The following is a 16,211-nucleotide window of genomic DNA, read 5'->3' on the forward strand; positions in this document are numbered from 1 at the left end:
AACATAGCTTCCTGCGAAGGTTGGAATTCCTCCAGGAATGCCTTGGAATCTTAGGAAATTAGGGATTCAACTCCTCAGCAAGCAACCTAGGGAGAAAATAGTTGTTATTAAACTTGATTTGTATTTTTACCATCTTTTGACCCAGCAGTTATTAAATATTAGGAATGGAACAAAATGCTGTTTGACTGGATGTACTAGCTAGAAATGGGAACTCACATAAAGAAATTGGTAGGGCCACATCAAACCAGTTTTGTTAAGTAGAAATCCTGATCTCATGTGGTAAATAAATAATTTCATTAAAATGCAAAGTTAATCAACTGGAGTTCTGTTTCACACAAGTTACAACTTGAATGTCACTTCCTGTATGTACAGTTCTTACAGCCGCAGGTTATTGTTTCCTATACCATTATCTTATGACTAGTTTGTCAGTTACTAGTTTTGTATGATGCTTAAGCCCAAGGACTTAAGACTGAGCAGTTACGTATACCGATGAGATATTTCCTATATTAGTAATATTTTGCAAAGAGGAATGGTTTGAGAGTCACAGCTACTTTCTGTCAAAACAAGTTTCTGTTGATAACTGGTGTTTATATTCGATGTGAATTTCCACCCGCGCCAATTGCTCCTTCCACCTTCTTCCTCCCTCAGTTCACACAACCATTAAAATCACTCTCCGGAATGCTAAGAGACAGCAGGTAAGCAAATTAACAAAAATACTTCATTAAACAAAATAACTTGTCTGGAGAGAGCATTTCTTTTCTCTCTATCAGCTTCCATACGGGCAAATTAAATCAAGAATGCTAATGTTGGGTAGTTTAAGTGCACTTGCTCACGTGATCCAATTCTTATGGGGAGGGGAGGGCCTCATACCTTACAACTTGCATCTGAAAACAATTTCTCTATAACTATCAAAGTTGGTGCTGGCGATATATGGCAGCATTTGCAGGCCGATTAAAAAAAAGATACTTTACTAGATATACTGAACTACAACCACTGTGAACTACACCCTGTAATTTCCCTTTAAGGAATGTACTTTTGAACTGTATAAAGGAATTAGTGATTATATGATCTCCTAAAGGATTCAGTAAACTTGAATCTTGAGAAAGCAGGTACGGCCGGGGTGGCCATTCCCAGGGGTGGATGCTGTGTCGAGGGTAGAGAACAAAAAATTAACCCATGCCTAGCTCTATTACTCTGTGTTAATTAAAGCGCTGAGGTAGATTAAAATGTTGAGGCCTGAGAGTGGAAAACAAGCCGATATTTGATGCACCTCTCTCACTTCTCACTACAGGTTTCCCCCGCCATCCGAAGGTAGAGCGTTCCTATGAAATGGTTCGTAAGCCAGAATATCGTAAAGCGAAGAAGCAATTACCAGTGTGGTTTTGTAAAGTGAATGTTCGAAAAGTGGGGGACACCTGCATACCGTCAGAATGTACACTGTCCATGGTTGGTGAGAAAGAGAGATAGAGAGAGCAGTGGTAATTGGGGTGAAGATAGAAGCTGGTAGAGAGTGACATCACCTCCAGCAGCCCAGCTCACACCCAATCTTCACTTTCTCGTCAGCATCACGTCATCAAATTCCCAAAACTTTACTCAACACCACTATGAGAGTACTTTCACAGACTCACAGTTCAAGACAGGGGATGATACTAAATCTGGGCTTAGTCAGGGTCTCTCTCATCTTAACATTGACTTTTAAAGTTAATCTGGTGTAGTGAAAAGATAATTCTTTAGAGAAGAAGTATTGTGAGCAGTTTTGGGCTCCTTATTTAAGAAAGAATGTGACATTGGAGAGAGCCGGAGGATGTTCATGAGAATGATTCTGGGAATAAAAAGCTTGTCTGAAGAGGAACTGATGGCTCTGGGTCTTTACCTAGTGGAATTTAGAAGAATGGTGGGGAGGATCTCATTGAACCTATTGAATGTTGAAAGGCCTGGAGAGAGTGAATGTGAAGAGGATGTTTTCTATAGTGGTGGAGTCTTGGACCAGAGGGACAGAATAGAGGGACCTCCGTTAGGAATGGAGATGAAGAGGAATTCCTTCAGCCAGAGTGTGGTGAATCTGTGGAATTCATCACCACAGGTGGCTGTGGAGGCCAGATCATTGGGTATACTTAGGGTGGAGGTTAAGAGCTTCTTGATTAGTCAGGGCGTGAAAGGTTACAGGGAAAAGGCAGAAGAATGTGGTTGAGAGGGCAATGGATCTGCCATGATCAAATGGCAGAGCAGACTCGATGGACCAAATGGCTTAATTCTCCTCCTATGTCTTATGGTCTGATGATAGGTGAATGAAAAAAGAACTGACTTTTAAAAGAGGATTTAATTACAATTAAAACCAAAGAAATTTATCCTGAACACATAGATCTGATTCGGAGAGATGTAAATTATTAACAGACTTTAGTAATGACTGGACTACATTCAATATGTTATAGGGATTTCCAAAATGAATAATAGATTAGATTTGGTACTTGTTCAGATATTACGATTGAACAATGAATGCTGACCTTGGCAGCATTACTCTCAACCTGACGATGGTTTTAAATTGCAGCACCATTACAGATGACACACACAAAGTCCTGGAGGAACTCAGCAGGCCAGACAGCATTTATGGAAAAGAATACAGACGACATTTTGGTGGGACTAGGAGGAAAAAAAGGAGAGGTGTAGAGTTAAAAGTTGAAGGAGGGGAGGAAGAAAGACAAGGTGATAGGTGAAATGGGACAAGGAGGGGCTAAGGAAAGAGCTGGGAAGTGGATTGGTGAAAAAGATCCAGGGCTGGAGAAGGGGGAGTCTGATAGGAGAGGACAGAAGGCCATGGAAGAAAGAAAAGGGGGGAGGAGCACCAAAGGGAGACACTGGACAGGCAAAGAGATAAGATGAGAGAGGAAAGGGGAATAGGGAATGGGAAGGGGGGGGGGCGCATTACCAGAAGTTCGAGAAATCGATGTTCATGCCATCAGGTTGGAGGCTACCCTGATGGGATAGAAGGTATTGTTCCTCCAACTTGAGTGTGGCCTCATTACAACAGTGGAGGAGGCCATGGATAGACATATCAGAATGGGAATGAGAAGTGGAATTAAAACGGGTGGCCACTGGGAGATCTCACCTTTTCTGGCGAACCCAGTGTAGGTGCTAGGCAAAGCCACCTCCCAATCTACACCAGGTCTCACCGATATACAGGAGGCCACACCGGGAGTACTGAACACAGTATATGACCCCAACAGACTCATAGGTGAAGTGTCACCTCACCTGGAAGGACCGTTGGGGCCCTGAATGGTAGTGAGGGAGCAGGTGTAAGGGCAGGTGTAGCACTTACTCCTCGAACAGGACCCCACTAAGAAGCACCAGGCCATTGTCTCCCACATCGTCAGCAACCTTATTAACTTTGGGGATCTCCCATCCACTGCCACCAACCTCATAGTTCCCACACCCTGCACCTCCTGTTTCTACCTCCTACCCAAGATACACAAACTTGCTTGTCCAGGTAGACCCACTGTTTCAGCATGTTCCTGCCCCACTGAACTCCTATCTCATACCCCAACTCTGTTTTATCCCCCCTAGTTCAGTCCCTCCCTACCTACATCCGTGACATTTCACACACTCTGGACCTTTTCAATGATTTCCAATTCCCTGGCCGCCATCATCTTATTTTCACTATGGATGTCCAGTCTCTATACACATCCACCCCCCACTAGGAGGGCCTCAAAGTTCTCTGTTTCTTTCTAGACACCAATCCCAGCCAGTTGCCCTCCACCACCACTCTCCTCCACCTAGCAGAACTTGTTCTCACTCCTAGTAATTTCTCCTGTGGCTCCTCCCACTTCCTTCAAACAAAAGTTGTAGCCATGGGCACTCGCATGGGTCCCAGCTATGCCTGCCTGTTTGTCAGTGTTCCAAGCCTACAGTGGTGACTGTCCAGCACTCTTCTTACGCTACATTGATGGTTGCATTGATGCTGCTTCCTGCACCCATGCTGAACTCATCGACTTCAACCACTTTGCCTCCAACTTCCACCCTGCCCTCAAATTTACCTGGTCCATTTCCGACACCTCCCTCCCCTTTCTCGATCTCTTTGTCTCAGTCCCAGGAGACAGCTTATCTACTGGTGTCTATTAAAAACCCCCGGACTCTCACAGTTACCTGGACTATACCTCCTCCCACACTGTTACTTGTAAAAATGCCAGTTGCTTCTCCCTATTCCTCGTCTCTGCCGCATCTGCTCTCAGGATGCTTCATTCCAGAATGAAGGAGATGTCCTCCTTCTTCAAAGAAAGGGGCTTCCCTTCCTCACCACCAACGCTGCCCTCAACTGCAACTCTTCCGTTTCACACATATCTGCTCTCACCCCATCCTCCTACCACCGTACCAGGGATAGTGTTCCTCGTCCTCACCTATCATCCCACCACCAAGCACATTGGGACCCCCCCCCACCCACTTACTGCTTTCCGCAGGGATTGCTCCCTACTCAACTCCCTTGTCCATTCATTCCTCCCCACTGATCTTTCTCCTGGCACTTATCCTTGCAAGCGGAACAAATGCCACAGCTGCCCCGACTCTTCCTCCCTCACTATATTCAGAGCCCCAAACAGTCCTTCCAGGTGAGGCAACACTTCACCTGTGAGTCTGTTTGTGTCATATATCGGTGAGACCTGACGTAGATTGGGAGACTGCTTCGCTGAGCTCCTACATTCCACCAGATAAAGTGGGATCTCCCAGTGGCCACAGATTTTAATTCCACTTCCCATTCCCATTCTGATATGTCTATCCGTGGCCTCCTCTACTGTCGTGATGAGGAACAACACCTTATATTCCATCTGGGTAGTCTCCAACCTGACAGCAGGAACATCGATTTCTCGAACCTCTGGTAATGCCCCCCCCCCACGATTCCCTTTCCCCCTTTTCCCTCTCGCACCTTATCTCCTTACCTACCTGTTGCCTCCCTCTGGTGCCCCTACCCCTTTTCTTTCTTCCATGGCCTTCTGTCCCCTCCTATCAGACTCTCCACACCAACTTCTCCAGCCCTGTATCTCTTCCACCAATCAACTTTCCAGTTCTTTACTTCATCCCTTCCCCTCCTGGTTTCACCTATCATCTCGTGTTTCTCCCTCCCCTTCTCTCCCCACCTTTTAACACTACCCCTCATCTTTTTTCCTCCGGCCCTGCTAAAGGGTCTCAGCCCGAAACATCGACGGTACTCTTTTTCCATCGATGCTGCCTGGCCTGCTGAGTTCCTCCAGCACTCTGTGTGTGTGTCTTGGATTGCCAGCATCTGCAGATTTTCTCTTGTTTCTGATTGGACCATTACAGATAGCTGGGGAGGAACCAGAAGATTCAAATAACATAAATCAAGTGGCTAAACTGATAGAGAAAACCAAATGTTCTCTAATTCCAAGGACATCTTTGGTAAAAGTAATATTCTGTCTTAAGAATTTTCTGCAGGGTGCTACGATTTTTTGACTCAAAAGCAAGAAATCTTACTGCTAGGACAAGAAAATCTGCAGATACTGGACATCCAAAGCAACATGCACAAAATGCTGGAGGAACACATCAGGCCAGGTGGCATCTGTGGAAAAGAGTAAACAGTCAACGTTTTGGGCTGAGACCCTTCATCAAGAGTGGGAAAAAAAGATGAGAAGTTAGAGCAAGAAGGAGTGGGGAGGGGAGAAAGAGGCACAAGGTAGTAGGTGATAGGTGAAACTGGGAGAGGGGTGGGGTGAAGTAAAGAGCTGGGAAGCTGATGGGTGAAAGAGAGAAAGGGCTGGAGAAGGGGGAATCTGGTAGGAGAGGGCAGAAGACCATGGAAGAAAGGGAAGGGGGAGGAGCACCAACGGGAGGTGATGGGCAGGTAAGGAGATAAGCTGAGAGAGGGAAACAGAAATGGGAATGGTGAAGGGGGGGGGGGAATTTACCAGAATTTCAAGAAATTGATGTTCATGCCATCAAGTTGGAGGCTACCCAGACGGAATTTAAGTTGTTGCTCATGCAACCTAAATGTGGCCTCATCATTGCAGCAGGGGAGGCCACGGACTGACATGTTGGAATGGGAACTAGAATTGAAGTGGGTGGCTACCGGGAGATCCCACATTTTCTGTCAGACGGAGCGTAGCTGCTCAGCAAAGTGGTTTCCCGATCTATATCAGGTCTCACCAATATACAGAAGGCCACAATGGAAGTACCGGATAAAATGATTGGGATGATCCAAAGATTGGGTGCCCAGCAGATAGACTTGGAAACCCATACAAATGAATTTGTTCATTGTTATACTAAATTAGGAGACAGTCACTTAGAAATTTTCAAATAATATTCAAGCGTCATACAGGTCACTAAAACTCTTTATTCTTTCTCCACATCCTCCCATCACTCCCAAATCCTGATCTACGTACACCAGAGCATTCCTATGGCAAAGAAGGAATGAATCAAGAACAAAATGAAAGACCACAGAAGTTAATCCTACTGTACCCAATGTTCAGGCATGCAGTTTTTTCTAGGTGGATTTAGTGAAGTAGTAGCTTCCCTGGTGCTGAACTGTTGACAGAGCTCCATAATAGAGTGTAGTGAGCCTAGGGGCTTTTTATTTGGTTCACAAATTCAGGATTTTCATCACTAGGATTCCATAAATATTGAGCATGCATGGAATTTCTTATTTTGTTGGATATAATTCCCAATACTGGGTCTTTCCCGAAGTTTTTAGTGGATTTCATTTTTCACATAAGATCCAAGGAAATAGGAACAATAGAAGGCTGGCCTCCTGCTTTGTTCAGTAAGTTCATAGTTGATGCACTACCCTAAGTGCATCTTCCCTTAATTACCATTATGATGACCAAATATACATTGTTCATTTTAACCACCAATATAACTGTATTTGTAGTCCTCTTTGCAGACTTCTCCAAAGGTTCATTATATTATGATTACAAATGTTTTACCTAAGCTCTATGTGACCTATATTTTATCTTGAAATAATACTCTGTAATTTAGACTCTCCTAAGAGAGGTGTAGGCATCCCATTATCTGTATAGTAATCCTTACAAATTCTTACTGATTTCAATGTAGAACTCCTAATTCTTTTGAATTTCTGTGAGAATATGTGCACTGGCTCTTCTCATAGGCAAACCCATTGTACAGGAAACTACCTGTTGAATCCATGCTGCGTCACTTCTAACATCAAGTATATCTTTCCCAAGGAACAGAAAGAGCAGAACCACGCAGATTACTCATAGAATACCACTTAAGATAATTTGGTTTCAGCAAATTGGTCCAATTGCAGCAAAACTTCCCCTTCTCTTTCTTTCTTGCTGTACCTAGATCTTACAATCTCAAAACCCTGCCCAGACTAGCATTTACACAACTCTACTACATAAATTCTTGTTTTCCCATTCTTCTTCACATTGGTATCTTCTCTTACTACATCTGCCTATCACAAGCCGTTTCACTGTATCTCAATAAATAAAATTAAAACTTTGTATCCTGTTTCTATACTATATCCTATATACTTGAGGAGGAGCTTAGGAGGGTTAATGGTGCCTAACGGGGACTCTTTTGCTTACATCTTCAGAAACAGCTCTATTTCCATCCTTAATATCTCTATTTTTCCCTTTCAGGGTTTTTTTGAAGACCCTGACCTGGAGTTACACACTTGACTAGGGTTCTTTGCAGGAATGGGACCTGTTCTCGGTGTTTCACGACTGGCCATTATTCAACATGCCAAGGGCTCAGCCTAAGAGCTTCCAAGGCTCTGTGCCCAGAGACCCGAGATCTTTGGGCACAGAGCTTGGAAAAAGCAATGCAATGGACTTTTTAAACAGCGTAAACCAGTGAGCTGTTTGTTATATCTCCCATCTCATTGTGAAATGGAGACAACTCTTTCTCCCTTATTAGGGAGAGAGAGAATTTGTAGTACAGGATGTCAAATACCGGGTGAACTAGCAGTCTTTGGGGTACTGCAAGTCTGTGTCTTTGTGTTGCTTTGCTCATGCTTGAGTGCTTGGTGGCGGGTGCTGATGCTTTTTTTTAGCCAGTGGGGGGAGGAGGGATTGTTGCTTGCTGCCACTTACACATGGGGGGGGGTTAGAGGAGGGGAGCTGGGGGTTTCTAATATTTAACTGTCACTTCTTCTTTAGTGGTGTGGCGCATGGCCAAGTGGTTAGGGCGTTGGACTAGTGATCTGAAGATCGTGGGTTCGAACCTCAGCTGAGGCAGCGTATGTGTCCTTGAGCAAGACACTTAACCACACAATGCTCCAGTCTACCCAGCTGAGAATGGGTACCGGCAAAAATGCTGGGGGTTAACCTCGCGATAGACTGGCGTCCTATCTGGGGGGGGGGAGTCTTGTACTCTCAGTCGCTTCATGCCACAGAAACCGGCATAAACACTGGCCTGATGGGCCACAAGGCTCGTGACAGACTTTAATCTTATTCTTTGGGGGCACTTCTCCGTTTTCATGGATGGTTGCGAAGAAAAAGCATTTCAGGATGTATATTGTATACATTTCTCTGACATTAAATGTACCTTTGAAACTTCTGATATCATCATTCTCTTCACCTCCAAATGGATCCTACCTCCAAACATATCTTTATGTCCCTTTCCTCTGCTTTCCATAGATATCGCTCCCTCCACGATTCCCTTGTCCATTTGTCCCCCCACGACAATAAATCTGCCTCCCAGCACTTATCCCTGCAAGCAGCCAAAATGCCACAACTGGTCATTCATCTCCTCCCTCAACTTCATTCAAGGCCACAAACAGTCCTTCCAGGTGAGGCAACACTTCACCAGTGAATCTGCTGGGCTTGTCTATTGTGTCTGATGCTCTCAATGTGGCCTCCTCTACCTTGTTGAGACCCATTGTAAATTTTGGACCCTTTCGTTGAGCACCTCCATTCCATCCGCCACAAGCAGAACTTCCTGGTGGCCAAACGTTTTAATTCCAGTTCCCATTCCCATTCTGACAAGTTTGCCCATGACCTCCAATTATGCCACGATGAGGTCATGCTCAGGGTCGAAGAGCAACATCTTGTATTCCTCTAGGTAGCCTCCAACCTGATGGCATGAGTATTGATTTCTGCTTCAGGTAAAAAAATTCTCTCCCCCTCACCCCTTCTTTTATTCCCCACTCTGTTCTGTTACATCTTCTCATCTGCCTATCACATCCCCCTGGGTCCCCTCCCCCTTCCCTTTCTCCTGTGGTCCACTCTCCTTTCAGATCAAATTCTTTCCTCTCCAGCCCTTTACCTTTCCCATCCACCTGGCTTTACCTATCACCTTATAGTTATCCTCCTTCCCCAACCCCAAATTTTAATTGTGGCATCTTCTTCTTTCCTTTCCAGGCCTGAAGAAGGGTCTTGACCTGAAACGTCAACCGTGTATTCATTTCCATAAATGCTGCCTGACCTGCTGAGTTCCTCTAGCAATTTGCATGTGTTGCTTTGGATTTCCAGTATTTGCAGAATTTCTTGTATTTATATCCTATGTAGAGTCTTTGTGGTGTCAGGATGGTTGCCGTGATGCATCTTAGTGTGGTAGTGTAGTGGATAGCGCTTGTCGCTCTCACTCTCAGCTTTCACGCTGGCTAGCAGTCTTGTGAAAATGAGAGCTGAGTGTGTAAGTCTCTCCCTGCCAGTACAAACTCTCTCCAACAGCAAGCCTCATGTGGTGGTGACACACAGAGACTGAACTCCTTTTAGACTCAGGCTGAACTGCAGAGAACGGGGAGGAGGTCTGGCTCCTGCACACGTAGCATGCAGGCTCACCGGTGTGTGGACACACTCTGGTGCTCGTGAACCAGATCCCCAGCTATGGGTAAACAGCCCCACTGCCTTGTGGGCAGCCTCGGGAGAGATGAGGGCTAACGGTAGTAGGCCCAGACAGCCAATCCGGAGTGGAGCCCCCAAAGGCGGCTGCAAGTCATTGAACATCCTTCCGACAGCTCCTGCAATCAGGCTGGTGCCAAACGTATTGCTACATTAGCTTTGCTCTGGACTACAATGGTGAGGCCGAGAGGGGGATCTTGGAGACTGGGCATCTCAGGATCTCCATATCTTCAGCCCAGGCTTGTGATGGTGTTGATCATCACTCATTGTCCTTCAAGACAGACAGATGCCAAACACCAGAGTCTTTGCAGCTTCTTCTTTTAGTTAGGCTTAACCAACAATCTTTGTGTATTATTTTAAGTTATTACTATAGATTTATAAATATCTAAGGATCCATTGCTGGTCATTGAGCACCCCACTGGGAAAAAAAAACTCTTTTACTGATACTCTGTTTTATGTCCTTTTATCAATCCTCTAGCAATGCACCTGATCCTGTGAGCCCTTATTTTGTGGAAACTTTTGTATGATATCCTTTGTGAGTCAAGTACAAATCTAAATGCATTGATTCCACAACTTTTTAAATTATACATTTGAAGGCAATTTGAATTTGACTTTAATGGGATGAGTAACAAGTCTGTCCCAAAATGCCTTTGGTGCTTGTTTCCTCTCTAACGTCTACTGTAGTGTAGTGGTTAGCACAACATCATTATCGTTTGGGGCACTAGAATTCAGAGTTCAATTTCGATGTCATCTGGAAGGAGTCTGTATTTCCTCCCCATGGAATGTGTAGGTTTTCTCTGGGTGCTCCGGTTTCCTCCCATGTAAAGATGTACTGATCATTGTAAATTGCCCCACGTTTGTTCTGGAAGGAAAAGCCTCATCTTGAAAGCAGATGCAGAGGAGACGGAGGAACTCAGAAAAGCGATTGGCATTTTTGCAAGTGACAGGGTGGGAAGCGATATAGTCCAGATAGCAGTGAGACTCAGTGGGTTTATTAAAAATATCAGTAGATAGACTGTCTCCAGAGATGCAGACAGAGAGGTCAAGAAAGGGAAGAGCAGTGCCTGAGCTTGTTAAGAATGTGATAACAGGAGTTGATAAATAGCCCCAAGGTCTTGCTCCCATTCATTTAATTCATAGCTGTTTTGCACCTTAACTGCTCTAGCCCTCATCTGCTGCATGTTCCTTGAGAGCCTTACCCAAAAAGGGTCTTACATGACCAGTGGAAAAGCAAAATACTGCAGATGCTGGAAATCAGAAATATAAGTGGGATATGCTGGTAATTACTGGTGTGCCAGACATAATTGTGAAGGGAGAGTGACAACATAAATGTCTCAACTAGATCTAGTGTCAGCTATGTCCGAGTGCTGGTCTGACATTTGAGTCATAGGACACTTGCATGCTCTCTAGGTCTGACCAGTAATATATAACAATTTCTGCATCTCTGGAGACTTCATGGAGCCACCTTTGCGTAGCCAAGAGTAGAATTTACGTCAAAGAGATGACATGATCCGATTCTACAAATGATTTTGGGCAAGTGCTCATAGGCAGCCAACATCAAGGGCTGTCCATGTGCTAGTTGAAATCTACAATGCTCAGGTGTCAGAGTGGGTGCTCTCGGAAAGATCCAAAGCATGGTTGATAGGAGGTTCAGGTCCTGTTGGGTTGTGCGCTTCAGGTCAGCACTGAGGGAGTGCTGTGTGCTGCCATATTATGAGAGTGTTGCAGCCAGTGGAGTCACCTTCCAGACAAGATACGAAGCTCAAGCCTTTCGAGATGAACCTTTGTGCACGAATGATCCCATGGCACTATTCAAAGGCGAGTAGGAGTGTTTTCTGTTCAGTACTCCAGCCAGTATCTAATTCTGATATCTAACCCTCAGCGTATAAACTGGTCATTTTTTTTCCCACTATCACTTGAGGGAAGTAGTTCTACTTAAATTGGCAGCCACATAGTTTACAATACAACAGTACTACAAAATTAACGACACATCAGCGATATTTCTGCCACTGCCTGTAAAGAGTTTGTACCGTATGTTCTCCCCATGACTGCATGGGTTTCCTCTGGGTACTTTGGTTTTCTCCCACAGTCCAAGGATGTACTGTTTGGTAGGTTAATTGGTCCCATGATGAGGCTGGTGTTAAATCAGGGGTTGCTGGGCGGCACAGTGTGAAGGGACAGATGGGTCTACTGTGCCCTATATCTCATTAACTAAGATTTTAAAAATGTAAAAAAACATAGAACACTTTGTGAAGTCCTGGGGACCATGAATGGAATCATGCAAATGCAAAAAAAAAACCCTAAAGATAGGAAATAACCAATAGTTCAAGCAGTGTCTGTGGAGAAAGAAAAACTCAGTTAACATAAGAGCTTTCTGATATAAATTAACATCTCTCATCAAAATCTTATTCTTATTTTTATGACATTTTGTTGCAGAAGAAAGTTATCTTTAGGTTTGTTCCAGTTAATATTATTTATTATTAAAGTCATTTATAGTCTGCATTGCTTTCAACACAGTAGTACAGGTAGTGGTGTTGTTGCCTCACAGCTCACGGGCCTAGGCACAATGCTGACCTCCAGTGCTGTTCGTCTCCCTATGACTATGCGGGTTTTCCCCAAGTTCTTCAGTTTTCTCCCCACTTCCCAAGTTGGGAGGTTATTTGGCCAATTACATTGCCTCAGGTGAGTGGTAGAGTCTGTGGGAAGGGAGGGGAAGGTGGGATTAATGTCGGATTACAGTAAATAAGTGATTAAAATATAGAACAGAACAGTACAGCAACAGGGCTCTTCAGCCCACAATGTTGTGTCGAACCTGCTAAAAAGCAAATCAGAAACACCCGAAATCTAATCCCTCCTACCTGCACAGTGTACATATCCCTCCACCTTCCTCATACTCATGTGCCTAGCTAAACATCTCTTAAAAGTCTCTGATGTATTTGCCTCTACCCCCACACCAGGCAGTGCATTCCAGGCATCCACCACTCTCTCGAGTAAAAAGCTTACCCCTCACATCCCTTTTGAACCTACCCCCTCCCACCTTCAATGCATGCCCTCTGGAGTTAGACATTTCCACCCTGTGAAACAGATACTCCCTCTTTACTCTATCTGATGATAACATTGTTGGGTTTCAAGAAAAGGTTGACTTGAATTGAATTGAATTGAAAAAAATCAAGATAATTGCAATTAATGTTTAATTTGCTACTATGTTTATATTACCATTCTTTGCTGAAAATCGACAAATAAAGTGATGCAGAGTTAAATGACAGTAGAAACTTTTAAGTGTACTTAGTTCTGTATTCTTCATGCTGCTGTTTTCGTATCTGAATTAATAATCTACGGTGGCTTCAAAATTTCAATTCAGCTCAGTAAATCCTGACGTTAAAATGATGAAATTAGCAAACAGCTGGATTATTGTAAAAGCACAATTGTGTCAATAACGTCCTTAAGGTAAAGAATCTATTTCATTGTGATGTTATTAAGTGGCAGCGATTTGATTGTTCTTTGAAATGGCATAGGAAAGTGTTTAATCATTTCAGCCAAGTAAGGCAGCATTTTACGAGGGGATAGACAATAAGTTTCAGCCTGGACAATGGTGCTCATGTCACGTGGCCAAGCAAATTTAATGAAATTATTTTGTGTGGATCTACATACGTGGAATCAGTAGGTCATTCAGTCTCTCGTATCTGGCCTACCATTCAATAAAATCATGACTGATCTTTTCCCTCAGCACAACTTTTCTGCATCAACTTCGTACTTTCTGATTCTTGAATGTTGTGAAGTACTTTCCTCCACCATCTCCTCAAGCAGTGCACTCTGGATTATAATCACTTCTAGGTCAGGAAATTCTTCCTCCGATCCACTCCAAACCTCTTACTCCTCACCTTAAACCTACACTCTTTGGCTTCAGACTCCTCTGCATAGGGAAAAGTTTCTTATGATCTACCCTATCTGTGTCTCTCCATCTCCATCTAGATCTGGGGTTCCCAGACTTCTTATGCCATGGACCAATACATTAGGCAAAGGGTCTGGAGACCCTCGTTGGGAACCCTTGATTTAGATATCCCCTTCCCTCCCATGTTCCTCCGTGCTAAAGAAAACGTTCCCAGTCTTTCCAGTTTCTCCTAGTGGATGTCCTGTGCACCCTTTTCAGTACAATCACATCTTTCTGTAGTGTGGCAACTGGAATTGTATATTCCAGTGGTGGCCCTACCAATGTGTTTTGAAATTGTATCATGACCACCTGCACTTATATTCTATACCTTGGCTAATGAAGGCAACCGTCCCATGTCGGGACAGAAGACAGTGCCAGTCTGAGAGGTGGACAGGTCTGCGAGTCAACAATTGGCGCTGAGGCAAAGCCGAGGAGACAGACGTCAGGCAGAGCTGTGGTAGTAGGGGACTCCATTGTGAGAGGTACAGAAAGGGGTTTCTGTGGCAACAGGCGAGATTTAAGGATGGTGTGTTGCCTCCCTGGTGCCGGGATCCAGGATGTCACGGACCGATTGCAGGGAATCCTCAAGAGTGAAGGTGAACATCTGGAAGTGGTGGTGCATGTCGGCACAAATGACGTGGGGAAGAAGAGGAAAGACATTCTACAGCGCGACTTCAGAGAACTCGGAAGAAGGCTGAAAAGCAGGACTTCCAGGGTGGTCATCTCCCGTTTGCTTCCAGTTCCCCGTGCTGGAGTGGGCAAGAACAGGGAGATAATGGACCTGAATGTGTGACTGAGGAACTGGTGCAGGAAGCAAGGGTTTACATTCTTGGACCACTGGGATATGTTTCGGGGTAAGGATGAATTGTACAAAAGGGATGGGTTGCACCTTAATAAGCGGGGCACCAGCATTCTGGCAGGCAGGTTTGCCTCTGCAACATGGGTGTGTTTAAACTAAGTTGTGGGGGGGAGGGGACGAACTGGAAACATAAGGATGGAGATAAAGGGAAAGTGAGAATAAGAAAAGTTAAGAAAGACAGCAGAATCAACAGAGCAGAAAGCTCAAGAAGGGATCGTACAGTATGGCCAAGTGAAATAGGAACTGATATGGGAGGTGAGAGGAGTAATAAATTAAAAGAATTGTATATGAATGCACGGAGTATAAGAAATAAAGTAGATGGGCTTGAAGCACAGTTGGAAATTGGTAAGTATGATGCTGTGGGAATAACAGAGACATGGCTTCAAGTGGACAGGGCCTGGGAAATGAATATTCAAGGAGTATACGTCCTATCGAAAGGACAGACTGATGGGCAGAGAGGGTGGGGTGGCTCTGTTGGTGAGGAATGATATTCAGTCGCTTGCGAGGGGGGACATAGAATCAGGAGACGTAGAGTCAGTATGGATAGAACTGAGAAATTCTAAGGGTAGAAAGACCCTAATGGGAGTTATCTACAGGCCCCCAAACAGTAGTCTGGATGTAGGTTGTAAGTTGAATCAAGAGTTAAAATTGGCATGTCGCAAAGGTAATGCTACAGTTGTTATGGGGGATTTCAACATGCAGGTAAACTGGAGGAATCAGGTTGGTACTGGACCCCAAGAAAGGGAGTTTGTGGAGTCCCTCCGAGATGGGATTCTTAGAACAGCTTGTACTGGAGCCTACCAGAGAGAATGCAATTCTAGATTTAGTGTTGTGCAATGAACCGGATTTGATCAGGGACCTTGAGGCAAAGGAGCCATTAGAAGGTAGTGACCATAATATGATAAGATTTAATCTACAATTTGAGAGGGAGAAGGGAAACTCAGAAGTGTCAGTATTACAGTTGAACAAGAGGAACTATGGTGCTATGGGGGAGGAGCTGGCCAAAGTTCAATGGAACAATACCCCAGCAGGGATGACAGTGGAACAGCAATGGCAAGTGTTTCTGGGAATAATGCAGAAGGTGCAGGATCAGTTCGTTTCAAAGAGGAAGAAAGATCCTAAGGGGAGTAAGAGGAGGCCATGGCTGACAAGGGAAGTAATGGACAGTATAAAAATAAAAGAGAAGAAGTATATTGGGAAACTTTTAAAGAGCAACAGAAGGTAACTAAAAAGGCAATACGCGGAGAAAAAATGAGGTACAAAGGTAAACTAGCCAAGAATATAAAGGAGGATAGTAAAAGCTTCTTTAGGTATGTGAAAAGGAAAAAAATAGTTAAGACCAAAATTGCACCCTTGAATACAGAAGCAGGTGAATTTATTATGGGGAACAAGGAAATGGCAGACGAGTTGAACCGGTACTTTGGATCTGTCTTCACTAGGGAAGACACAAACAATCTCCCAGAAGTAATAGTGGCCAAAGGACCTAGGGTAATGGATGAATTGAAGGAAATTTATATTAGGCAGGAATTGGTGTTGGATAGGCTGTTGGGTCTGAAGACTGATAAGTCCCCGGGACCTGATGGTCTGCATCCCAGGGTACTTAAGGAGGTGGCTTTAG

General features: G+C 44.3%; 1 protein-coding gene across 2 annotated transcripts in view; it reads right to left on the reverse strand.

The window, feature by feature from the left end:
- Window positions 1-12,285: 12,285 nt before the first annotated feature.
- Window positions 12,286-16,211, reverse strand: part of LOC134354682 (flavin-containing monooxygenase 5-like) — a 54,442-nt gene continuing 50,516 nt past the window's right edge. Inside the window, exon 10 of one of the 2 annotated variants that reach the window (XR_010019873.1) lies at window positions 12,286-12,499. The gene's annotated coding sequence lies outside the window, so the exon portion shown is untranslated. The remainder of the gene's footprint in view (window positions 12,500-16,211) is intronic. The other variant, XR_010019872.1, reaches the window with a different exon arrangement.

Source organism: Mobula hypostoma, chromosome 12 (genome assembly GCF_963921235.1).
Source record: "Mobula hypostoma chromosome 12, sMobHyp1.1, whole genome shotgun sequence".
In the NCBI taxonomy this organism is placed as follows: Eukaryota; Metazoa; Chordata; class Chondrichthyes; order Myliobatiformes; family Myliobatidae; genus Mobula; species Mobula hypostoma.